Source organism: Arachis stenosperma, chromosome 9 (genome assembly GCF_014773155.1).
Source record: "Arachis stenosperma cultivar V10309 chromosome 9, arast.V10309.gnm1.PFL2, whole genome shotgun sequence".
NCBI lineage: Eukaryota > Viridiplantae > Streptophyta > Magnoliopsida > Fabales > Fabaceae > Arachis > Arachis stenosperma.
Window position 1 is genome coordinate 102,358,558 of NC_080385.1, and position 23,839 is coordinate 102,382,396.

Here is a 23,839-nt window from a genome sequence, read left to right on the forward strand (position 1 = left end):
GTCCAAACTCGAACAATCCCCGACAACGGTGCCAAAAACTTGGTGCACGAAATTGCAATCACACTTTTGCAATCCCGCACAACTAACCAGCAAGTGCACTGGGTCGTCCAAGTAATACCTTACGTGAGTAAGGGTCGATCCCACGGAGATTGTTGGCTTGAAGCAAGCTATGGTTATCTTGTAACTCTTAGTCAGGATATCAATAATTCTCAGGTTTAATTGTGAAAAGTGAAAGAACATGAAATAATTACTTGTTTTGCAGTAATGGAGAACATGTTGAGGTTTTGGAGATGCTCTATCTTCTGAATCTCTGCTTTCCTACTGTCTTCTTCTTCAAGCACGCAAGGCTCCTTCCATGGCAAGCTGTATGTAGCGTTTCACCGTTGTCAATGGCTACCTCCCATCCTCTCAGTGAAAATGTTCAACGCGCTCTGTCACAGCACGGCTAATCATCTGTCGGTTCTCAATCAGGTTGGAATAGAATCCAGTGATTCTTTTGCGTTTGTCACTAACGCCCAGCCTTCAGGAGTTTGAAGCTCGTCACAGTCATTCAATCCTTGAATCCTACTCAGAATACCACAGACAAGGTTTAGAGCTTCCGGATTCTCTTGAATGCCGCCATCAATTCTAGCTTATACCACGAAGATTCTGATTAAGGAATCCAAGAGATATCTACTCAATCTAAGGTAGAACGGAGGTGGTTGTCAGGCACACGTTCATAGGTGAGAATGTTGATGAGTGTCACAGATCATCTCATTCATCAAGTTTAGCAACAAGTGATATCGTAGAATAGAAGCAAGCGTAATTGAATGAAAAACAGTAGTAATTGCATTAATCCATCAAGACACAGCAGAGCTCCTCACCCCCAACCATGGGGTTTAGAGACTCATGCCATAGAATATACAATAAGAAACGTGTAAAGTGTCATGAGTTAGAGATACAATGTCAAAAGGTCCTATTAATAGTGAACTAGTAACCTAGGATATACAGAAATGAGTAAATGACGTAAAAATCCACTTCAGGGGTCCACTTGGTGTGTGCTTGGGCTGAACATTGAAGCTTTCATGTGTAGAGACTTTTTCTGGAGTTAAACACCAGCTTTTGTGCCAGTTTGGGCGTTTAACTCCAATTTTTGTGCCAGTTCCGGCGTTAAACGCCGGAAATTCTGAAGCTGATTTGCAACGCCAGTTTGGGCGATCAAATCTCGAGCAAAGTATGGACTATTATATATTGCTGGAAAGCCCAGGATGTCTAATTTCTAACGCAATTGAGAGCGCGCCAATTGGGCTTCTGTAGCTCCAAAAAATCCACTTCGAGTGCAGGGAGGTCAGAATCTAACAGCATCTGCAGTCCTTTTCAGCCTCTGAATCAGATTTTTGCTCAGATCCCTCAATTTCAGCCAGAAAATACCTGAAATCACAGAAAAAGACACAATCTCATAGTAAAGCCCAGAAAAGTGAATTTTAACTAAAAACTAATAAAAATATAATAAAAACTAACTAAAACATGCTAAAAACATACTGAAAACAATGCCAAACCTTCAAAATTCAAAATTCAAAATTCAAAACCACCTTCCCAATTACCCCCTTCACCACTCACATCCATCCACTCTTCCCCATAAACCCCACCTACCTTCAAAATTCAAAACCACTTTCCCACCCAATCCCACCCTAAATGACCGAAACTACACCCTTTCCCCTCCCTATATATACCCTTCCATTCTACTTCATTTTCACACAACACAAACCCCCTCTTCTACACCTTGGCCGAAACACCATTTCCCACTCTCCTCCATATGTTCTTCTTCTTCTTCTTCTTCTCTTCTTTCTTCTCTTGCTCGAGGACGAGCAATATTTTAAGTTTGGTGTGGTAAAAGCATAAGCTTTTTGTTTTTCCATTACCATCAATGGCACCTAAGGCCGGAGAATCCTCTAGAAAAGGAAAAGGGAATACAAAAGCTTCCACCTCCGAGTCATGGGAGATGGAAAGATTCATCTCCAAAAGCCATCAAGACCACTTCTATGATGTTGTGGCAAAGAAGAAGGTGATCCCGGAGGTCCCTTTCAAGCTCAAGAAAAATGAGTATCCGGAGATCCGACATGAGATCCGAAGAAGAGGTTGGGAAGTCCTAACCAACCCCATGCAACAAGTCGGAATCTTAATGGTTCAAGAGTTCTATGCCAATGCATGGATCACTAGGAACCATGATCAAAGTATGAACCCGAGTCCAAAGAATTATCTCACAATGGTTCGGGGGAAATAGTTAGATTTTAGTCCGGAGAATGTGAGGTTGGCGTTCCACTTGCCTATGATGCAAGGAGATGTACGCCCCTACACTAGAAGGGTCAACTTTAATCAAAGGTTGGACCAAGTCCTAATGGACATATGTGTGGAAGGAGCTCAATGGAAAAGAGACTCCAAAGGCAAGCCAGTTCAACTAAGAAGACTGGACCTTGATGATTGGGTTTTTGACGGTTTAGAATTCACAAATGAATTCTCGTTGCAAGTATAGTTTCTAAACCAATCACTAATCCTTTCATACAAAAAGTTGTTTTTCACTAAAACAAACCCCTAAATTTATAAACCAAAGTATTGGACCTCGGGTCGTTCTCCCTAGGAATTGTAATAAAGTGTCTTGTTATTGGTTGTGAATTATATTTGGGGTTTTTTTAAGCTTTTGGACAAGAAATATAAATGGCAAAGAAAATAAACTAACAACTAACAAAGCTCTTGGCAAGATATGAGAACTAGAAGTCCTATCCTAGTTATCCTTCTCAATTGTGATGAGAATTGTTCATTGCTACCACTTAGTTAACCCTTACTAAAGAAAGGAAAGTCAAGTGGATGAATTGACTTGAGCCACAAGTCCTAGCCAACTCCCAAGGAAAGACTAGCTTTAGTGCACTCCAAACCAATTAGCAATCTCTCCAATTATCAATCAACAAAGGAATTAGATAACTCAAGTGTCACTAATTACTCTACCTAGGCCAAGAGGAACAAAATCTACACTAAAACTAAAAGAGACATTTCAACAAACACATAAAGTGCAATAGAAGTAATCATTATTAAATGCAAGAATTAAAGGAATCTACAACTACAAAAACAAGAGATCAACAATAGAAAAGCAAAGAAGACACATTTAGTATGAATTACCTCTTATTGAATTGGAAGAATGTAAAAGGAACAATACTAGATCTACAACAAAATATAAGAACAACATAAAGGAAATTACAACAAAAGAGTGGAAGAAGAATGAATGTAACTACAAGAAATTGAGATGTAGAAGTAGAAGAAAGCAAAGATTAAAATCTAGATCTAAGAACCAAACCTAATCCTAATCCTAATTCTAGAGAGAAGAGAGAGCTTCTCTCTCGAGAAACTAACTCTAACTACTAAACTAAACTAATGGTTAAAAGTTAGTTGATTCCTCTTCAATCCTTGGCTTAAATAGCATCAGAAATGAGTTGGATTGGGCCCACAAGGCTTCTAAAATCGCTGGCCACGTTTTGCTTTAAGTGGACCAGGTGGCAGCAATGGCGCATGCGCGTACTATGCGCGTGCGCACCACCATACGTGTGGCAACTATGGCAAATCTTATATTGTTTCGAAGCCCCGAATGTTAGCTTTCTAACCCAACTGGAACTGCATCATTTGGACCTCTGTAGCTCAAGTTATGGTCGTTTAAGTGCGAAGAGGTCGGCTTGACAGCTTTCCGGTTCTTTCATTTCTTCATGAGTTCTCCAACTTTTCATGCTTCTTTCTTCATTCCCTTGATCCAATCTTTGCCTCCTAAACCTTAAATCACTTAACAAACATATCAAGGCATCTAATGGAATCAAGGAGAATTAGATTTAGCTATTTTAAGACCTAAAAAACATGTTTTCACTCTTAAGCACAATTAAAGGAGAAGTTATAAAACCATGCTATTTCATTGAATAAATGTGGGTAAAAGGTCATAAAATCCCTTAAATGAAGCATAAGATAAACCCTACAAATGGGGTTTATCAGCGACTCCTGCTTCTTTACCCGTGCCAGACTTCACAAACTCTTGGTCATCTTCATTATTGAGATCTTAAAATTACCGCGTCCTTCTTCACCATCCTCATCCACGTCCACAACCCTCAGTAGCTCACCACCGTCACTATCAAGAATTGCTTGGTGGCCTCCTCCTACACCCACCATGCTTGTCCTGCTTTGCTTCTTATTGTTCCATCTATTCCCTGTCATATCCAGCTCGATACCATGAGAGGATGGCACGTCTTCTTCCTGTGTCACAAACGTCGTCGTCTCTGCCACCAGATCCTGGCCAGAGCGTCGTCGTTCACATTGGTTTCCTCCCTCCCCAAGTGCCCAGCAACCATCCCCCAGCCTGTGTTCATCCAGGTTAGTAGCTCGTGGGCCAGCCAACATAGCTCGGTCTTCGTCATGGCGCGTTCGTTTAGTTCCAAACTCAGGAGCCGTAACCCCTAACTCCACGAGATCACCATGCACAAAGACTTCCGCGGCTGGATGAGGGGAACCCAGCTGGCACACATCTCTTTCCGTGAGCTTCATGCTCAACCCGGCACAGGTCCGACCCAAGCGTCCCAAACCAGCCCATTAGAGAAGTTCCGGTCTCTATCATGTATTGATGATCCGGGCCTTAATCCTTCATGGCCCAATACTACATAACAGCATCTATGTTTATTGAGGGGCCTCATATTAGTTTCAATAGCATCGGACAGCATAATTCTCTTGCCAGGCCCATTAGGTTTACAACCGTACTCCCAGGGAATAGTCATCTCAGAATCCACTTCATTACTCACCTCATTACCCACAAAATCTGCCATGCCTTCAATATCGCTTTTATTAGATTGATAAGTTACCAAATTCAGTTAATTGTGTCTTAAATTTTCATAACTCCACTCATTCAAAATTATTTCTGAATTTACCAATCTAGCCTCATCTTCAACCTCCTCACGCAGCATCTCAAAAACCACTACCGCTACCTGATCAGTGCTGGCTGTCGAAATTGTTGGTCTTGGCGACGTTATAGCTAAATCCTCACAATGCTTCGTAGTTATGTTTCTCTGGTGGTCACAACTATCCTTGCCATTCCTCATCGTATCCACCTTATCATTCTCTCCATATGTTTCATATCCTACCTCTTTTACCAAAACATCAAATCCACTAGTGCCTATTGTGATATGGATTCATTCTTTTATCAAGTCCATCGCGCAGGTATCAATCTGCACACGGCCGGCACTAAAGGAGGTGCACGATTCAGTCACGCTATCACAACCCATGACCTCACCCCATTGACTTCCTATTATCTTAAAAGTATTCGCAGACCATGCATGTAATGGAACCCCAAAGCACTCTAACCACACCCTCCTAGTTTCACTTTTTTCGGACTCGTTCCATCTCCAAACACTATGGAAAATATTCAGAAGACTATTCATATTGAAGGTGTACGCTTCTTCTGCATTCAAGAGACTGTCAAAGGTCAACAATGCTTTATAAGCACCCATTTCGCGCACCTGGATGACATGAGGGAAATTCTTCGCAACCGATTCCTTCAGCGCTCTGAAATCAATTGCCTTCGTCGTTCCCCCAACCAAGCTTTTCTGCAGCCAGTCCAAGTTTTCTTTTACCAAGGGCACTTCTACCTTCTTCGTCCATCCATTGCCATGTGGATCTTCAACTGTCTTATTCTTCGCTAAATCCTTGTTGGAAGTAGTTGCGATTTCCTTATTCTCTCCTCTTGCTTCCGACAATTGACGACCTAGAAGAGTCCTGTTCGTCTCTTTCTCCTCGGCCACTCTTCTATATTTAGCTTCCCTCACAAAAACAATCTTACGTCTCAATCTCATATGATTAATCTCAGCTATAGCCTTCAAAGCCCCTCCTTTCGTGGTGTATCATATGAACGCAAAAATGTATAGCCCACCATTCTTGTGTTTCCTTGATAAGTAAATGTCATTGATGCGGCCAATCCAGTTAAAAAGTTGAAACAGCTCCTTCTTCGAAATGTCGGGCGGGAGATTATCCACGAAAATTGAGAAGGACTCGTTCTCCAAACGTCAATACTCATCTCGGTTCCAAACCCTAGGACCATTGATCTGACCTACCGTTCTACCCCTCTCTGTGTTTCCCATCCACTCTCTCTCTCTCACTCTCTCTCATTTTATATCTTAAAAAATGTGATTAATTTGTTGAAAACATGTTTTGCTTTTAAATAGAAAAACATTGGAAATATACTTATTTTATCCATTTTAAAATTTAATTTTAATTTTAAAATTAAATATAATATAGTTTTGAGTGGAATAAAATAAACAAATTAAAACACTGACATATATGATGTTAATCATTGAATGTCAAAGAGGAAATTATCGAAAAAGACTTTTACTGTTAATAACCAACCTTTTTTTTACTTGTTATGTTATTAGATTATTTAACAAGTTAATTTTTAATAGTTTATGTTTGTGTTTTGTTGTTAGTTTATCGTTGAAATTAACCATAAAAAACTATTTATTTTTTAATTAATAATAATATTTAAAATTTAATATTTTAGATTAATCCCTTTTTTTAAAAAAAGAACAAATTTTAATTGAAAAAAATTCGTTAAAAAATACCATTTTTTAGTTATTTCATATAATTTAATAAATGATGCATGGAAACTTGTCTCTCAACAAATTTTTCTTCGGCAAGTATACCGAATTATCGTCAAGTAAAACTCACTATAGAGTGAGGTCGAATCCCACAAGGATTGATTGGTCAAGCAACTTTAGTTAGAAGAATATGCTAGTTGAGCTAGACAGAATTGAGATTGAGATGCAGAAATTTAAATGACTAGAAATTAAATAGCAGAAATTAAAGTGCAGAATCTTAAATGGGGAATTGGGGTAATGCTCATAAAAGTAAATGGCAGAAATTAAAGAGAATGGGTAAGATCAGAAATGGGGAGATCATTGGGTTTAGGAGATGTTGCAATTCTCCGGATCAAATTCATTCTCATCTCTTCCTCAATCAATGCATTCATTGATCTCCTTGGCAATCTTAAGTGATTGGATTCCAATTCCTTGGTAATCCAATCTCTCAAATCTTGATCAATAGCCAATTCCTTGGTCAATTGCTCATGAGAAGAGATGAAGTATGGTCACTGATTATACCACATACATTTCCCAAATCAAGTATTGGTAGGATTATAGTCACATATCCGTCCAAACCCAAATTGGTCCAGCATGAGAAAGCATTTCTAGCATGATCTCTTCATTCCTCTTCCAAGGTTCCGAAGAGATCCAATTATGGAGAGTTTCTTTTCCAAGACAACTAACCAATTAAATTAAGATTGAAAGCTTTCTAGTAAAATCAAGAGAAAAGAGAGAAGAAGAAGAATGAAAACTAATATTGATCCATCAAATTACAGCAGAGCTCCCTAACCCAATGAAAGGGGTTTAGTTGTTCATAGCTCTAAGAATCAAAATTGGCAGAAAAGAAGAATCTATGCTAGAAGTACAGAAAAGTAAAATATGCAGAGAGTAGTTCCCCAAAAGTCTAAAAAGCCCCTAGCTAGTTCAAAACTACTCCTATATATACTACTCTTCATGATCTTCTAGTGAGTTCTTCAAGTCTTGGATGTGGGCCTTGGACCTTGAGTTGAAGCGATTCTCATCTTTAGTGGGCCCAGCTTGCAGAGAAATATGAATTAGGCTTGGGCATTTAGTGAGATTATTGTGGAATACATTTCTGGGTGCAAGAATGTTAGTGGCATTCACCTTTTCCACTAACGTTCCACCTTTATATGCCCACGTTATTCTCAACGTTAGAAGTCTTAACGTGACTTCTAACGTTCCTTCTCAATTCTTGGCTAACGTTAATGGGACTCACTTTTCCCATTAACGTTGGCTTGTGCCCCTTTTTCGGAAACGTTAATGGGAATCATTTTTCCCATTAACGTTGCTTGCCTCTTGCCCCCTACGTTAGGTCTCACGTTAGCTTAGCTAACGTAGCTCATAACGTGGGCATCTACCACCTTCGAGAGCGTTAGTGACACTCACCTTTGTCACTAACGCTCCAATTGCCTTAAGCCCCTATGTTAGAACCCACGTTAACTAAGTTAACGTGGCTCTTAACGTAGTAATGAAGCCCTCTCCCAACGTTAGTGACAAAAGTGAGTGTCACTAACGTTGGCTCTTTGAACCCCACTCCACGTTAACTTCCATGTTAACAATCTTAACGTGAAAGTTAACGTAGGCAATGCTAATGATCCAACGTTAGTGACAAAAGTGAATGTCACTAACGTTGGCATTGTTGATCCTCTTCCACGTTAGAGTTCACGTTAACTTATTTAACGTGACTCTTAACGTGGGGTATTGCCTAGTTTCCCAATGTTAGTGGTGTTCACTTTTACCATTAACGTTGAGGAGAAACGTTATTGGAGTTCACGTTTCTCATTAACGTGGAGTCCTCTTTTTCTTCTATGTTAAGTACCACGTTAACTTAGTTAACGTGACTCTTAATATAGGCTATGAATGGCTTCGCAGGTGTTATTGGTGATCACTTTTCTCATTAACGTTGCAAGCTATTTGCCATCCCACGTTAGTAGTCACGTTAACTAAGTTAACGTGAATGATAACGTGATTCTTCCATGCTTCATTTGTCCTGAAATCAAGCAATTAAAGTGCATCAAAGCTCTAGCCAGAGTCATGAGATTATGCATCATTAAATTATCATGCAATTCTGGCAAAAATCTCATGAAATCATGCGAAATTCACAATAGTTGCTTAAATGAAGGTGTAAGTGTTTTTTCACCCAAAACTTGCATTGTTTACTACGAAAATTCATGAAACTACCCTTAACAGTAAAGAAAAGGTCAGTGAAACTGGCCTAGATGCCCTGGCATCACAACACCAAACTTAAAGCTTGCTTGTCCCTAAGCAAGTACTGAAGCATAAGAAAAATGAAATGAAAGAACAAGAAGATAAGATGGAAGTAGCATTCATGGTTCATGGAATTTCATGCATAGCAACTTAGGTTCTTTCCTTTTAGGTTTCAAGCCTTTATTAAATCCCTAGTCACTCTCTTGATTGCATCCCTTGAGGCTTCTTTCTTATTGATCCTTCTTTTTTTTATCAAAGTTTATTTTTCTTTTTTGCTAGGTGCTTTGTAAGAGGGCGACTTTTTATGATAAGCTTTTAGCCAACACTCCCAAACCAGTTGGTTTTAAGGTGCTAGGTGTTAAGACACCCCTAAGGACTTACTCCCTCAAGTCTCTTTCCCTCATACATACACACCACAGGCACATGGTTTGTTATTCTTTCTTTCTTGAGACCTTGGTGTCCATCACCTCTTTGGGTTACTAAGTACTCAGTAACAAGGGTTACTCTTGATAGTGGACTTTTAGCTGATAATCCCGGATTAGTTAATCCAAGTTACCAAGTGATAAGGCACCCCTAAGAGCTTATTCATCCAAGTATATCCCTTGTACATAAACACCACAGACACATGCCTCAGTTTCGAAACCCTTGGTGCCTAGCATTGTTTCTTGTTGTGTTCCCTTTCATATTTTCACTTGTATTGCTCTTCTTTTTTTTTTTCTTTTCTTGCTAGGATCTTATTGTTTAGCTAGCCTCAAAGAATGTGTCTCAAACATAGGACTTAGGATGGATAGCTGCTTTCTTTCCTTTCTTGGTGAACCAACTTAGCTTACTAATCATCCTACCACAAACATTCAGAATGCACTTTACAAAATAACTCCACTCTCATTATTTTCATAACATTTTCTTTTTGATTAACTTAAAGAGACAAGCATACAAGTAAGAAAGGTGCAAGTGAACATTCAAGACATTAGGCTCAATAACAAAGACTTAAATAAGGAGAATTAAATGCATAATTGAACATCCTAAGCTACCATGGAAGCATGTTCTATTTCATACATGATTTTCCTTATTTAAAGCTTTGAAAAAGAAGGTAAACTAAGAAGGAATTTCACCACCTTTCACTTGTTGGCCTGCTCATTCTCTTCTGCTCCCTTGGGATTCTCGTTGATTACTTGAGTCTCCATTCCCTTTACGCTTCCCCATCAACTTTTTCCAGATCCGGCATCCTCCATCTTCTTCTTTAATGCTTCCTTTTGCTGTTCACCTTCCCTTCTTCTTGTTCAGTTAAGTTCTTGCGAACTGCCTCATAATTTGGGATGTCAGGGTGTAGGTGATGCATATGTTCAACCACATAGTTTAACTTTGCCTGAGTGTTGATGCTGAATTCTTCTCGGTGCAGTTGCCTTCCTTCATTTAGCACGCTGAATTCGTTGAATGCTTTCATCTGATTCATCTAGCGTTGGTTGAGTTCCTGGAGGCGTTTATCTTGACTTTCTTGCCTTTCAGACACTTGATTGAAGGCTTGAGTAAGATGAGAATAGTGCTATTGTTGCTACTCCATTAGCTGTCTCTGCCATTCCCTCTGTTGATTCATCTAATTTGTTAGCATTTCCTCTTGCCGATCCATTCTCTGAGATTCAAGTTGCAGTTGTTGTTCTTGTCCTTCCATGTATAGCCTTGACAAATCATCAATGGCTCCTCGGATGTGACCCAAGTTGATGTCGGTTGGGTCATGATATCCTTCTTAATGATGTTCCGTGGGTTGGGGTTCTTCTTGGAGAGGCTCTTCCTCTTGTGCCTCTTCTGATGTCCTCTTCCTTAGATGGGGTCTTTTCTGCTGTTGAGCTGGAGTCACATGGGTGATGTGTTGGAGTGTAAGTGATCTCCCAAGACCTAGCCAAGTTGGATTGCTGTCCTCAAAGACTACCTTGGCTTTCATGCATAATCTAAGGATGGTGCTGGGATACCAAAGTCTGGCACCTGAATCCTTTTTCTCGGCTGATTCTTGGATTCTTTCAGCTATAATTTTGTGCACATTGATGCTTCCACCCTTTATCAAGCAATGTACCATGGTTGCTCGAGTAATATTGACCTCAGAATTATTTGCTGCTGGAAGGATAGATCGTCTCACAAGCTCAAACCAGGCCTTGGCTTCCGGGATGAGGTCTCCTCTCCTGATGAACCGAGGTCTCTTATCTGCATACCTTTCCCAGTCAGATCCCACAATGCATATATCACCTACAATCTCTTCCAATTCATCATTGTCGGCACCTTTATTTATTCTTTCTTGATAACCAAGCTCAACAAAACGTGGGGATTTCAAATGGAAGACTCTAGTGATTGTATTGGGGATAAAATCCACCTCTATTCCTCTTACATAGCTCTTGAAGGTAGGGGCTGTGGTCTTATCTTCTCTAACCACATTTGCATAAAATTCTCTAATGAGGTTTGCATTTGCCCTTGCTTCCGGGTTAGTGAGCTTTTCCCAACCCCTCTTTTCAACCTTCTCTCGAATTTGTGGACACTCATCTTCATCGAACTGAAAGGTTGACTCGGGCAAAATCTTCTTTTCCTTTATTCGCTCAAATTCGAGCTCATGAAATGCTGTTTTGAATCTCCCAGTGTCGAAGGAGGACTACTCCATTGGTTCTTTTCCTCTTCGCCTCTTGAAGCTTGATGCTGCCATGAGTGAGAATTGAATAGTAGAGGTTAAAGGGTTGAAGATGGAGTTCGGTTGGGTTGAGGTAGAATGAGTGTTGTAGGAATGAGTTTTGAAGGGAGAAGAGAAGAGGTGAGTATATAAGGTATACGTGAAGTATGTATGGCCGGGAGAAAGAAGTGAAAAGAAAAGAATGGGGATAAAGGGTGTGTACAGAAGAGTTGTGTGAAGGGGTTTATATAGGGGGATGGCAATTGTTGAAGGGTGTGGATTGATGGTGTTGTTTTGATAATGGACGGTTGGGGTTTTGAGATTGGATTATGGTAGGCGAAATTGTGAACAATACTTTTTCACAACTCAAATAATCCCCGGTAATGAACTCCAAGAACTTGGTGCGCTCAATACCATGGCATTACACAACTTCGCACAACTAACCAGCAAGTGCACTGGGTCATCCAAGTAATAAACCTTACGTGAGTAAGGGTCGATCCCACGGAGATTGTTAGTATTGAAGCAAGCTATGGTCATCTTGTAAATCTTAGTCAGGCAAACTCAAATGTATATGATGATGAACGAAAATAACATAAAAGATAAAGATAGTGATACTTATGTATATCATTGGTGTAAGAGCTTCAGACAAGTGTATGAAGATGCCTTCCCTTCCGTCTCTCTGCTTTCCTACTGTCTTCATCCAATCCTTCCTACTCCTTTCCATGGCAAACTTGTGTAGGGTCTCACTGTTGTCAGCAGCTACCTCCCATCCGCGCAGTGAAAGCTAATGCACACACTCTGTCACAGTGCTGCCAGTCACCGGTTTGGTTCCCTCCCCTACCGGAATAGAATAACTCTTTTGCGTCTGTCACTAACGCCCAGTAGGTTACAGGTTTGAAGCACGTCACAGTCATTCAGTCATTGAATCCTACTCAGAATACCACAGACAAGGTTAGACCTTCCGGATTCTCTTGAATACTGCCATCAGTTCTTGCCTATACCACGAAGACTCTGATCTCATGGAATGGCTGGCTCGTTTGTCAGGCGAGCACTCGGTTGTCAGGCGATCAACCATGCATCATGCAATCAGAAATCCAAGAGATATTCACTAAGCCTCAGATGCTTGTAGAACAAGAATGGTTGTCAGTCACCTTGTTCATGGGTGAGAATGGTGATGGGCGTCAATCATCACCTTCATCATGTTGAAGAACAAGTGATATCTTGGTAAAAGAACAAGCGGAATTGAATGGAAGAACAATAGTAATTGCATTAATACTCGAGGTACAGCAGAGCTCCACACCCTTAATCTATGGTGTGTAGAAACTCCACCGTTGAAAATACATAAGAACAAGGTCTAGGCATGGCCGAATGGCCAGCCTCCCAAAGGTCTAAGATAGCATACAAAGATAGCTACCAAAAGTCCTTGATGTCAAAAAGCTCTCTAATACAATAGTAAAAGGTCCTACTTATAGAAAACTTAGTACATAGATGAGTAAATGACATAAAAATCCACTTCCGGGCCCACTTGGTGTGTGTTTGGGCTGAGCAATGAAGAAATTTCGTGTAGAGACTCTTCTTGGAGTTAAACGCCAGTTTTGGTGCCATTTTGGGCGTTTAACTCCCATTTGGGTGCCAGTTCCAGCGTTTAACGCTGGGATTCCTTGAGGTGACTTTGAACGCCGGTTTGGGCCATCAAATCTTGGGCAAAGTATGGACTATCATATATTGCTGGAAAGCCCAGGATGTCTACTTTCCAACGCCGTTGAGAGCGCGCCAATTGGGCTTCTGTAGCTCCAGAAAATCCGTTTCGAGTGCAGGGAGGTCAGAATCCAACAGCATCTGCAGTCCTTTTGAGTCTCTGGATCAGATTTTTGCTCAGGTCCCTCAATTTCAGCCAGAAAATACCTGAAATCACAGAAAAACATACAAACTCATAGTAAAGTCCAGAAAAGTGAATTTTAACTAAAAACTAATAAAAGTATGCTAAAAACTAACTAGATCATATCAAAAACATACTAAAAACAATGCCAAAAAGTATACAAATCATCCGCTCATCACAACACCAAACTTAAATTGTTGCTTGTCCCCAAGCAACTTGAAAATCAAGTAAGATAAAAAGAAGAGAATATGCAATGAATTTCAAAAACATCTGTGAAGATCAGTATTAATTAGATGAGCGGGGCTTTTGACTTTTTGCCTCTGAACAGTTTTGGCATCTCAATCTATCCTCTGAAATTCAGAATGGTTGGCTTCTTTAGGAACTTAGAATCCAGATAGTGTTAATGGTTCTCCTAGTAAAGTATGATGATTCTTGAACATAGCTATTTATTGAGTCTTGGCTGTGGCCCAAAGCACTCTGTCTTCCAGTATTACCACCGGATACATACATGCCACAGACACATAATTGGGTGAACCTTTTCAGATTGTGACTTAGCTTTGCTAAAGTCCCCAATTAGAGGTGTCCAGGGTTCTTAAGCACACTCTTATTGCCTTGGATCACAACTTTATTTCTTTCTTTTTCTTTCTTTTTCTTTCTTTTTCTTTCTTTTTTCGTTTTTTTTTTCGCTTGCTTTTTCTTTTTTTTTTTGTATTCACTGCTTTTTCTTGCTTCAAGAATCATTTTATTGATTTTTCAGATCCTCAATAACATGTCTCCTTTATCATCATTCTTTCAAGAGCCAACATTCATGAACCACAAATTCAAGATACATATGCACTGTTTAAGCATACATTCAGAGAACAAAAATATTGCCACCACATCAAAATAATTAAACTATTATAAAATTCAAAATTCATGCAATTCTTCCTTTTTTCAATTAAGCACATTTTTTTTTTATTCAAGAAAGGTGATGGATTCATAGGACATTCATAACTTTAAGGCATAGACACTAAGACACTAATGATCATAAGACACAAGCATGGATAACATAAAGCACAAATTTTCGAAAAACAAAGAAATAAAGAACAAGGAAATCAAGGAATGGGTCCACCTCAGTGATGGCGGCTCTTCCTTGCTTTTGAAGGTCCTATGGAGTGCTTGAGCTCCTCAATGTCTCTTCCTTGCCTTTGTTGCTCCTCTCTCATGATTCTTTGTTCTTCTCTAATTTCATGGAGGAGAATGGAGTGTTCTTGGTGCTCCACCCTTAGTTGTCCCATATTGGAACTCAACTCTCCTAGGGAGGTGTTTACTTGCTCCCAATAGTTTTGTGGAGGAAAGTGCATCCCTTGAGGTATCTCAGGGATTTCATGATGAGAGGGGTCTCTTGTGTGCTCCATCCTTTTCTTGGTAATGGGCTTGTCTTCATCAATGGTGATGTCTCCCTCTATGTCAACTCCAACTGAATAACAGAGGTGACAGATGAGATGAGGAAAGGCTAACCTTGCCAAAATGGAGGTCTTGTCCGCCACCTTGTAGAGTTCTTGGGCTATAACCTCATGAACTTCTATTTCTTCTCCAATCATGATGCTATGGATCATGATGGCCCGGTCTATGGTAACTTCGGACCGGTTGCTAGTGGGAATGATTGAGCGTTGTATGAACTCTAACCATCCTCTAGCCACTGGCTTGAGGTCATGCCTTCTTAATTGAACTGGCTTGCCTCTTGAATCTTGCTTCCATTGTGCGCCCTCTTCACATATGGTTGTGAGGACTTGGTCCAACCTTTGATCAAAGTTGACCCTTCTAGTGTAAGGATGCTCATCTCCTTGCATCATAGGCAAGTTGAACGCCACCCTCACACTTTCCGGACTAAAATCCAAGTATTTCCCCCGAACCATGGTAAGATAATTCTTTGGATCCGGGTTCACACTTTGGTCATGGTTCTTGGTGATCCATGCATTGGCATAGAACTCTTGAACCATCAAGATTCCGACTTGTTGAATGGGGTTGGTAAGTACTTCCCAACCTCTTCTTCGGATCTCATGGCGGATCTCCGGATATTCACCCTTTTTGAGTGAAAAGGGAACTTCGGGGATCACCTTCTTTAAGGCCACAACTTCATAGAAGTGGTCTTGATGCACCCTTGAGAGGAATCTATCCATCTCCCATGACTCGGAGGTGGAAGCCTTTGCCTTCCCTTTCCTCTTTTTAGAGGTTTCTCCGGCCTTGGATGCCATAAATGGTTATGAAAAAGCAACGCTTTTACCACACCAAACTTAAAATGTTTGCTCGTCCTCGAGCAAAAGAAGAAAGAAGAGAGTAGAAGAAGAAGAATTGAGGAAGAGGGAGATGGTAGTGTGTTCGGCCAAGAAGGGTAAGAAAGGGTGTTTAGGTTGTGTGAAAATGAAGGGGTAAAGAGGGGTTTATATAGGAAAGAGGGGGATGAGGGTTCGGTCATTTGAGGGTGGGTTTGGGAGGGAAAGTGGTTTGAATTTGAAGGGTGAGGTTGGTGGGGTTTTATGAAGGATGGATGTGAGTGGTGAAGAGAAAGATGGGATTTGATAGGTGAGGGGTTTTTTGGGGAAGAGGTGTTGAGGTGATTGGTGAATGGGGGAAGAAGAGAGAGAGTGATGGTAGGATCCTGTGGGGTCCACAGATCCTGTAGTGTCAAGGAAAAGGCATCCTTGCACCAAATGGCATCAAAATCCACGTTTTGAGCCTTTTCTGGCGTTAAACGCCGGGCTGGTGCCCATTCCTGGCGTTTAACGCCAGGTTTTTACCCTTTACTGGCGTTTAACGCCAGTCTGGTGCCCCTTTCTGGCGTTAAACGCCCAGAAAGGTGCCAGACTGGGCGTTAAACGCCCAACTGCTAGGCTGACTGGCGTTTGAACGCCAGCAGCATCTTCCTCCAGGGTGTGCTGTTTTTCTTCCTGTTTTTCATTTTGTTTTTCCTTTTTTCATTGCTTTTGTGACTTCTTATGATCATCAACCTACAAAAAAGATAAAATAACAAAAGAAAATAATTAATTATAAAACATTGGGTTGCCTCCCAACAAGCGCTTCTTTACTGTCATTAGCTTGACAGAGGACTCTCATGGAGCCTCAGAGATGCTCAGAGCCGTGTTGGAACCTCCCAACACCAAACTTAGAGTTTGAATGTGGGGGTTCAACACCAAACTTAGAGTTTGGTTGTGGCCTCCCAACACCAAACTTAGAGTTTGACTGTGGGGGCTCTGATTGGCTCTGTTTTGAGAGAAGCTTTTCATGCTTCTTCTCCATGATGACAGAGGGGTATCCTTGGGCCTTAAACACCAAGGATTCATCATTCACTTGAATGATCAACTCTCCTCTATCAACATCAATCACAGTCTTTGCTGTGGCTAGGAAGGGTCTGCCAAGGATGATGGATTCATCCATGCACTTCCCAGTCTCTAGGACTATGAAATCAGTAGGAATGTAATGGTCTTCAACCTTAACCAGAACATCCTCTACAAGTCCATAGGCTTGTTTTCTTGAATTGTCTGCCATTTCTAATGAGATTCTTGCAGCTTGCACCTCAAGGCTCCCTAATTTCTCCATTACAGAGAGGGGCATGAGGTTTACACTTGACCCTAAGTCACACAAGGCCTTCTTGAAGGTCATGGTGCCTATGGTACAAGGTATAGAAAACTTCCCAGGATCCTGCCTCTTTTGAGGCAATTGCTGCCTAGACAAGTCATCCAGTTCTTTGGTGAGCAAAGGGGGTTCATCCTCCCAAGTCTCATTTCCAAACAACTTGTCATTTAGCTTCATGATTGCTCCAAGGTATTTGGCAACTTGCTCCTCAGTGACATACTCCTCCTCTTCAGAGGAAGAATACTCATCAGAGCTCATGAAAGGCAGTAGTAAGTCCAAGGGAATCTCTATGGTCTCAGTTTGAGCCTCAGATTCCCATTGGAACTCAGAGGAGATTGGTACACGCCCACTGAGGTCTTCCTCACTGGCGTCCTCCTCCCTTCCTTCCTCTCCATATTCGGCCATGTCTATGGCTTTGCACTCTCCTTTTGGATTTTCTTCAGTGTTACTTGGGAGAGTGCTTGGGGGAAGTTCAGTAATTTTCTTGCTCAGCTGACCCACTTGTCCTTCCAAATTCCTAATGGAGGATCTAGTTTCAGTCATGAAACTTTGAGTGGTTTTGATTAGATCAGAGACCATGGTTGCTAAGTCAGAGGTATTCTGTTTAGAGCTCTCTGTCTGCTGCTGAGAAGATGATGGAAAAGGTTTACCATTGTTAAACCTGTTTCTTCCACCATTATTATTGAAACCTTGTTGAGGTCTCTCTTGATTCTTCCATGAGAGATTTGGGTGATTTCTCCATGAAGAATTATAGGTGTTTCCATAGGGTTCTCCTAGGTAATTCACCTCTTCCATGGAAGGGTTCTCAGGATCATAAGCTTCTTCCTCAGATGAAGCATCCTTAGTACTGTTTGGTGCATTTTGCATTCCAGACAGACTTGAGAAATCAAATTGACTTGTTGAGTCAATATTTTGTTCTGAGCCAATATGGCATTCAGAGTGTCAATCTCAAGAACTCCTTTCTTCTGACTAGTCCCATTGTTCACAGGATTTCTTTCAGAAGTGTACATGAATTGGTTATTTGCAACCATTTCAATCAGTTCTTGAGCTTCTGCAGGCGTCTTCTTCAAATGAAGAGATCCTCCTGCAGAGCTATCCAAGGACATCTTGGATAGTTCAGAGAGACCATCATAGAAAATACCTATGATGCTCCATTCAGAAAGCATGTCTGAGGGACATCTTCTGATTAATTGTTTGTATCTTTCCCAAGCTTCATAGAGGGATTCTCCATCCTTCTGTCTGAAGGTTTGGACTTCCACTCTAAGCTTACTCCATCTTTGTGGTGGAAAGAACTTTGCCAAGAAGGCATTGACTAGCTTTTCCCAAGAGTCCAGGCTTTCTTTAGGTTGAGAATCCAACCATATTCTAGCTCTGTCTCTTACAGCAAAAGGGAATAGCATCAGTCTATAGACCTCAGGGTTAACCCCATTAGTCTTGACTGTGTCACAGATTTGCAAGAATTCAGCTAAGAACTGATGAGGATCTTCCATTGGAAGTCCATGGAACTTGCAATTCTGTTGCATTAGAGAAACTAATTGAGGCTTAAGCTCAAAGTTGTTTGCTCCAATGGCAGGGATAGAGATGCTTCTCCCATAGAAATCAGGAGTAGGTGCAGTAAAGTCACCCAGCACCTTCCTTGCATTGTTTGCATTATTGTTGTTTTCGGCTGCCATATCTTCTTCTTCCTTGAAGAATTCGGTCAGGTCCTCTAAAGAGAGTTGTGTTTTGGCTTCTCTTAGCTTTCTCTTCAAGGTCCTTTCAGGTTCAGGATCAGCCTCAACAAGAATGCCTTTGTCTCTGCTCCTGCTCATATGAAAGAGAAGAGAAAAAGAAAGTGTGGAATCCTCTATGTCACAGTATAGAGATTCCTTGAAATGTCAGAGGAAAAGAGAAATAGAAAGAAGAAGGAGAAGAAGAATTCGAACTTTAATTAGATAAGGTTCAAATTGTGCATTGAGAAGGAGTGGTACTCCATAAATAGAAGGATGTGAGAAGGAGGGAAGAAGATTTTCGAAAATTAATTAAAATATTTTGAAAACATTTTTGAAAACATCAATTGATTTTCGAAAATCAAAGTGAAAAAGAAATCAAGTGATTTTTGAAAAAGATTTGAAATTAGAAATTAAAAAGATTTGATTGAAAACTATTTGAAAAAGATGTGGTTAAAAGATTTAATTGAAGAGTTATGGTTTTAAAAAGATGTGATTGAGAAGATATGATTTGAAAACAATTTTAAAAGATATGATTTGAAAACAATTTGCAAAGATATGATCTTAAAATTAATGACTTGCCTAACAAGAAAAGATATGATTGAAACATTTAAACCTTTCTCAACAGAAAAGGTAACAATCTTGTGATGTTCAATCAAATCATTAATTGTTAGTAAGTATCTTTTAAAAAGGAAAGAAATTGATTTTGAAAACATTTGATTGAAAAGATTTGATTTGAAAAAGATTTGATTTTGAAAAACTAAAAAAAATTGATTTGAAAACAAAATCTTCCTCCTAGCACCATCCTGGCGTTAAACGCCCAGAATGGTATACATTCTGGCGTTTAACGCCCAAAATGCACCCTTTTTGGGCGTTAAACGCCCAACCAGGTGCCCTGGCTGGCGTTTAAACGCCAGTCTGCCTTCTTCACTGGCATTTTTGAATGCTCAGCTTTTTCTGTATAATCCCTCTGCTGTATGTTCTGAATCTTCAATTCTTTGTATCATTGACTTGAAAAGACACAAATTAAAAATATTTTTGGATTTTTAATAATCAAAATGCAAAAGGAATCAATTAACAATGCATGCAAGACACCAAACTTAGCAGTTTGTATACTACTGACACTAACAATATGAGAATGCATATGAGACACACAAAATACTTCAAGTCAATAGAATTCAAAGATCAAAACAAAGAAATATATGCATGGATTCGAAAATTATAACAAAAACATGCATAAGACACCAAACTTAAGATGAGACACTAGACTAAAGCAAGAAATATTTTTGGTTTTTATGATTTTCAAATTTTTTTTTTTTGTGTTTTTCGAACATTAAATGGGAAAAGGTATCAAAATTCTTAATGAGAATTCCAGGAATCAGTGCAATGCTAGTCTAAGACTCCGGTCCAGGAATTAGACATGGCTTCACAGCCAGCCAAGCTTTCAAAGAAAGCTTCGGTCCAAAACACTAGACATGACCAAAGGTCAGCCAAATCTTAGCAGATCACTGCTCCAAGAGCAAAATTGATGAGAATCAACAAGCTCTTGTGGTGATAAGTTGAAACCTCGGTCCAATCAGATTAGACATGGCTTCTCAGCCAGCCAGATTTCAACAAATCATCATGAAACTCTAGAATTCATCTTCAAGAATTTCGAAAAAAATAATACCTAATCTAAGCAACAAGATGAACCGTCAGTTGTCCAGCCTAAACAATCCCGGGCAATAACACCAAAAACTTGATGTTGTTGCCGGATCTTGGCACTGATGTTACCAAAAGCTTGCTCAAAACTTGAACAATCCCCGGCAACGGCGCCAAAAACTTGGTGGGCGAAATTGTGAACAATACTTTTTCACAACTCAAATAATCCCCGGTAATGAACTCCAAGAACTTGGTGCGCTCAATACCATGGCATTACACAACTTCGCACAACTAACCAGCAAGTGCACTGGGTCGTCCAAGTAATAAACCTTACGTGAGTAAGGGTCGATCCCACGGAGATTGTTAGTATTGAAGCAAGCTATGGTCATCTTGTAAATCTTAGTCAGGCAAACTCAAATGTATATGATGATGAACGAAAATACATAAAAGATAAAGATAGTGATACTTATGTATATCATTGGTGTAAGAGCTTCAGACAAGTGTATGAAGATGCCTTCCCTTCCGTCTCTCTGCTTTCCTACTGTCTTCATCCAATCCTTCCTACTCCTTTCCATGGCAAACTTGTGTAGGGTCTCACTGTTGTCAGCAGCTACCTCCCATCCGCGCAGTGAAAGCTAATGCACACACTCTGTCACAGTGCTGCCAGTCACCGGTTTGGTTCCCTCCCCTACCGGAATAGAATAACTCTTTTGCGTCTGTCACTAACGCCCAGTAGGTTACAGGTTTGAAGCACGTCACAGTCATTCAGTCATTGAATCCTACTCAGAATACCACAGACAAGGTTAGACCTTCCGGATTCTCTTGAATACTGCCATCAGTTCTTGCCTATACCACGAAGACTCTGATCTCATGGAATGGCTGGCTCGTTTGTCAGGCGAGCACTCGGTTGTCAGGCGATCAACCATGCATCATGCAATCAGAAATCCAAGAGATATTCACTAAGCCTCAGATGCTTGTAGAACAAGAATGGTTGTCAGTCACCTTGTTCATGGGTGAGAATGGTGATGGGCGTCAATCATCACCTTCATCATGTTGAAGAACAAGTGATATCTTGGTAAAAGAACAAGCGGAATTGAATGGAAGAACAATAGTAATTGCATTAATACTCGAGGTACAGCAGAGCTCCACACCCTTAATCTATGGTGTGTAGAAACTCCACCGTTGAAAATACATAAGAACAAGGTCTAGGCATGGCCGAATGGCCAGCCTCCCAAAGGTCTAAGATAGCATACAAAGATAGCTACCAAAAGTCCTTGATGTCAAAAGCTCTCTAATACAATAGTAAAAGGTCCTACTTATAGAAAACTTAGTACATAGATGAGTAAATGACATAAAAATCCACTTCCGGGCCCACTTGGTGTGTGTTTGGGCTGAGCAATGAAGAAATTTCGTGTAGAGACTCTTCTTGGAGTTAAACGCCAGTTTTGGTGCCATTTTGGGCGTTTAACTCCCATTTGGGTGCCAGTTCCAGCGTTTAACGCTGGGATTCCTTGAGGTGACTTTGAACGCCGGTTTGGGCCATCAAATCTTGGGCAAAGTATGGACTATCATATATTGCTGGAAAGCCCAGGATGTCTACTTTCCAACGCCGTTGAGAGCGCGCCAATTGGGCTTCTGTAGCTCCAGAAAATCCGCTTCGAGTGCAGGGAGGTCAGAATCCAACAGCATCTGCAGTCCTTTTGAGTCTCTGGATCAGATTTTTGCTCAGGTCCCTCAATTTCAGCCAGAAAATACCTGAAATCACAGAAAAATACACAAACTCATAGTAAAGTCCAGAAAAGTGAATTTTAACTAAAAACTAATAAAAATATGCTAAAAACTAACTAGATCATATCAAAAACATACTAAAAACAATGCCAAAAAATATACAAATCATCCGCTCATCAGATTATCACATGGATCACCTCCTTTATGAGGGTCTTGGTTTGGTCTCCAAAGCCATCCATTCCCCATGTTGCATGGCAATACTTCCAAGGACATTCCCTATGAAGACAAGTGTAAAATTCCCTTGGTATAGTGGCCGAATCTCCTTGTATTAATTGTCCTATCAATTACCATCAATGTCCTTTTTGATTCCCTATATACAAACAGTAGATGCAATGGGTTATTTGAATCTTTGGTGGGAAAAAGTGTGAACTAATAAAATGTTTCTTTTTCTTTTTCTTTTTCTTTCGTTTCTATATGACTAAATACTTTCCATGAAAACAAATCAATTAAACATTAAACTTCCCATGCATGCACGTTGGTACACCAAACTTGTTTGTAATCACATGGTGTAACAAGTTTGGGGAATGAACTTTCCTCATAAGATGTGTTCAAACCACACTTGGTGTGCTTTGAACACCAAACTTATCGTGTACTATAAGTTGCACGTAGAAGGACTTATTGTCAGTTGTCAAAACTAATTTGAAATTCCATGGAAATTGCCTTATTGCTATTGTTATTAGAAATTTAAAGAAAAGATGGTTATAGAACATGGGTTGCCTCCCATGAAGCGGTTCTTTAGCGTCACTAGCATGACGTTTGGTTCTTTGTCAAGGAGGTTGATAGTGCTTGAAGTCCTCCCATCTTGCAGTATGTTTGCCTCCAGTAAAATCGTTGAGAAGTTCATCTCTCAGGGAAAGATCTTATGTAGGTATCTTTCTGCTTTTCCATCTCCTTGGAACTTTTTTCTTTGTTTCCATTGATGTTTTCTTGTTTTCTATGGATTCTTGCTCTAGGAGATTCTTGTTATTGATCTTGCATGAATCTGGTGGTTCTGGTTCCTCTTGGATCACCTTTGAACATGGTTCTTCCTGACTATATGGCTCCCCAACCAATGAGGCTTCCAATTGTGTTGTTTGTGCTTCCTCGTTTGGCTCTTCTATCATCTTATTGTCTTCGTGATCTGCTCCTTGTGAGAGGTTGTAAACATTGAAAGCGAGCTGCTCATCATGTATTCTCAGCACTAACTCTCCTCGTTCTACATCTATGAGTGCTCTAGCTGTGGCTAGAAATGGTCTTCCCAGAATGATGGGGTAAATAGGATTCTCATCCAATTCCAGAACGACAAAATCTGTGGGAAGATAGTAGCTCCCAACCTTCACCAGCACATTTTCAACTACTCCTACTGCTTGTTTTTGGGTTTTGTCAGCCAATCTGATAATTACATCAGTGGGAGTTAGTTCATTGATTTGGAGCTTCTTCTTGAGAGAGAGAGAGGCATTGATGCCAAGGCATCATAGGCTAGTTTCACTAGCATTTTTCTGTTAGTTTTAGTTGTTTTATGCATTTTCTTGAGCTTAAAGTAACCAAGAATGGTTAAATGAATAACAAAGCAATGAACCATCCAAACAGTATGATTTTGATGCAAATTCCATGAGTTTTTAGTTATATTACTTGAATTCTATGAATGGAAGATTTCTCATGAACTTTTGCAAGACTTTGATGCAGTTGTTTGGATGATTTCAGGGAAGAAGAGGCT

At 40.2% G+C, this 23,839-nt stretch overlaps 1 non-coding gene across 1 annotated transcript; it reads left to right on the top strand.

Annotated features, from left to right (window-relative positions):
• The first annotated feature begins 18,165 nt into the window (after nucleotides 1-18,165).
• Nucleotides 18,166-18,273, top strand: LOC130953158 (small nucleolar RNA R71). Its single transcript, XR_009075331.1, has one exon. It is a non-coding gene; the product is annotated as a small nucleolar RNA R71 (small nucleolar RNA).
• Nucleotides 18,274-23,839: the final 5,566 nt, after the last annotated feature.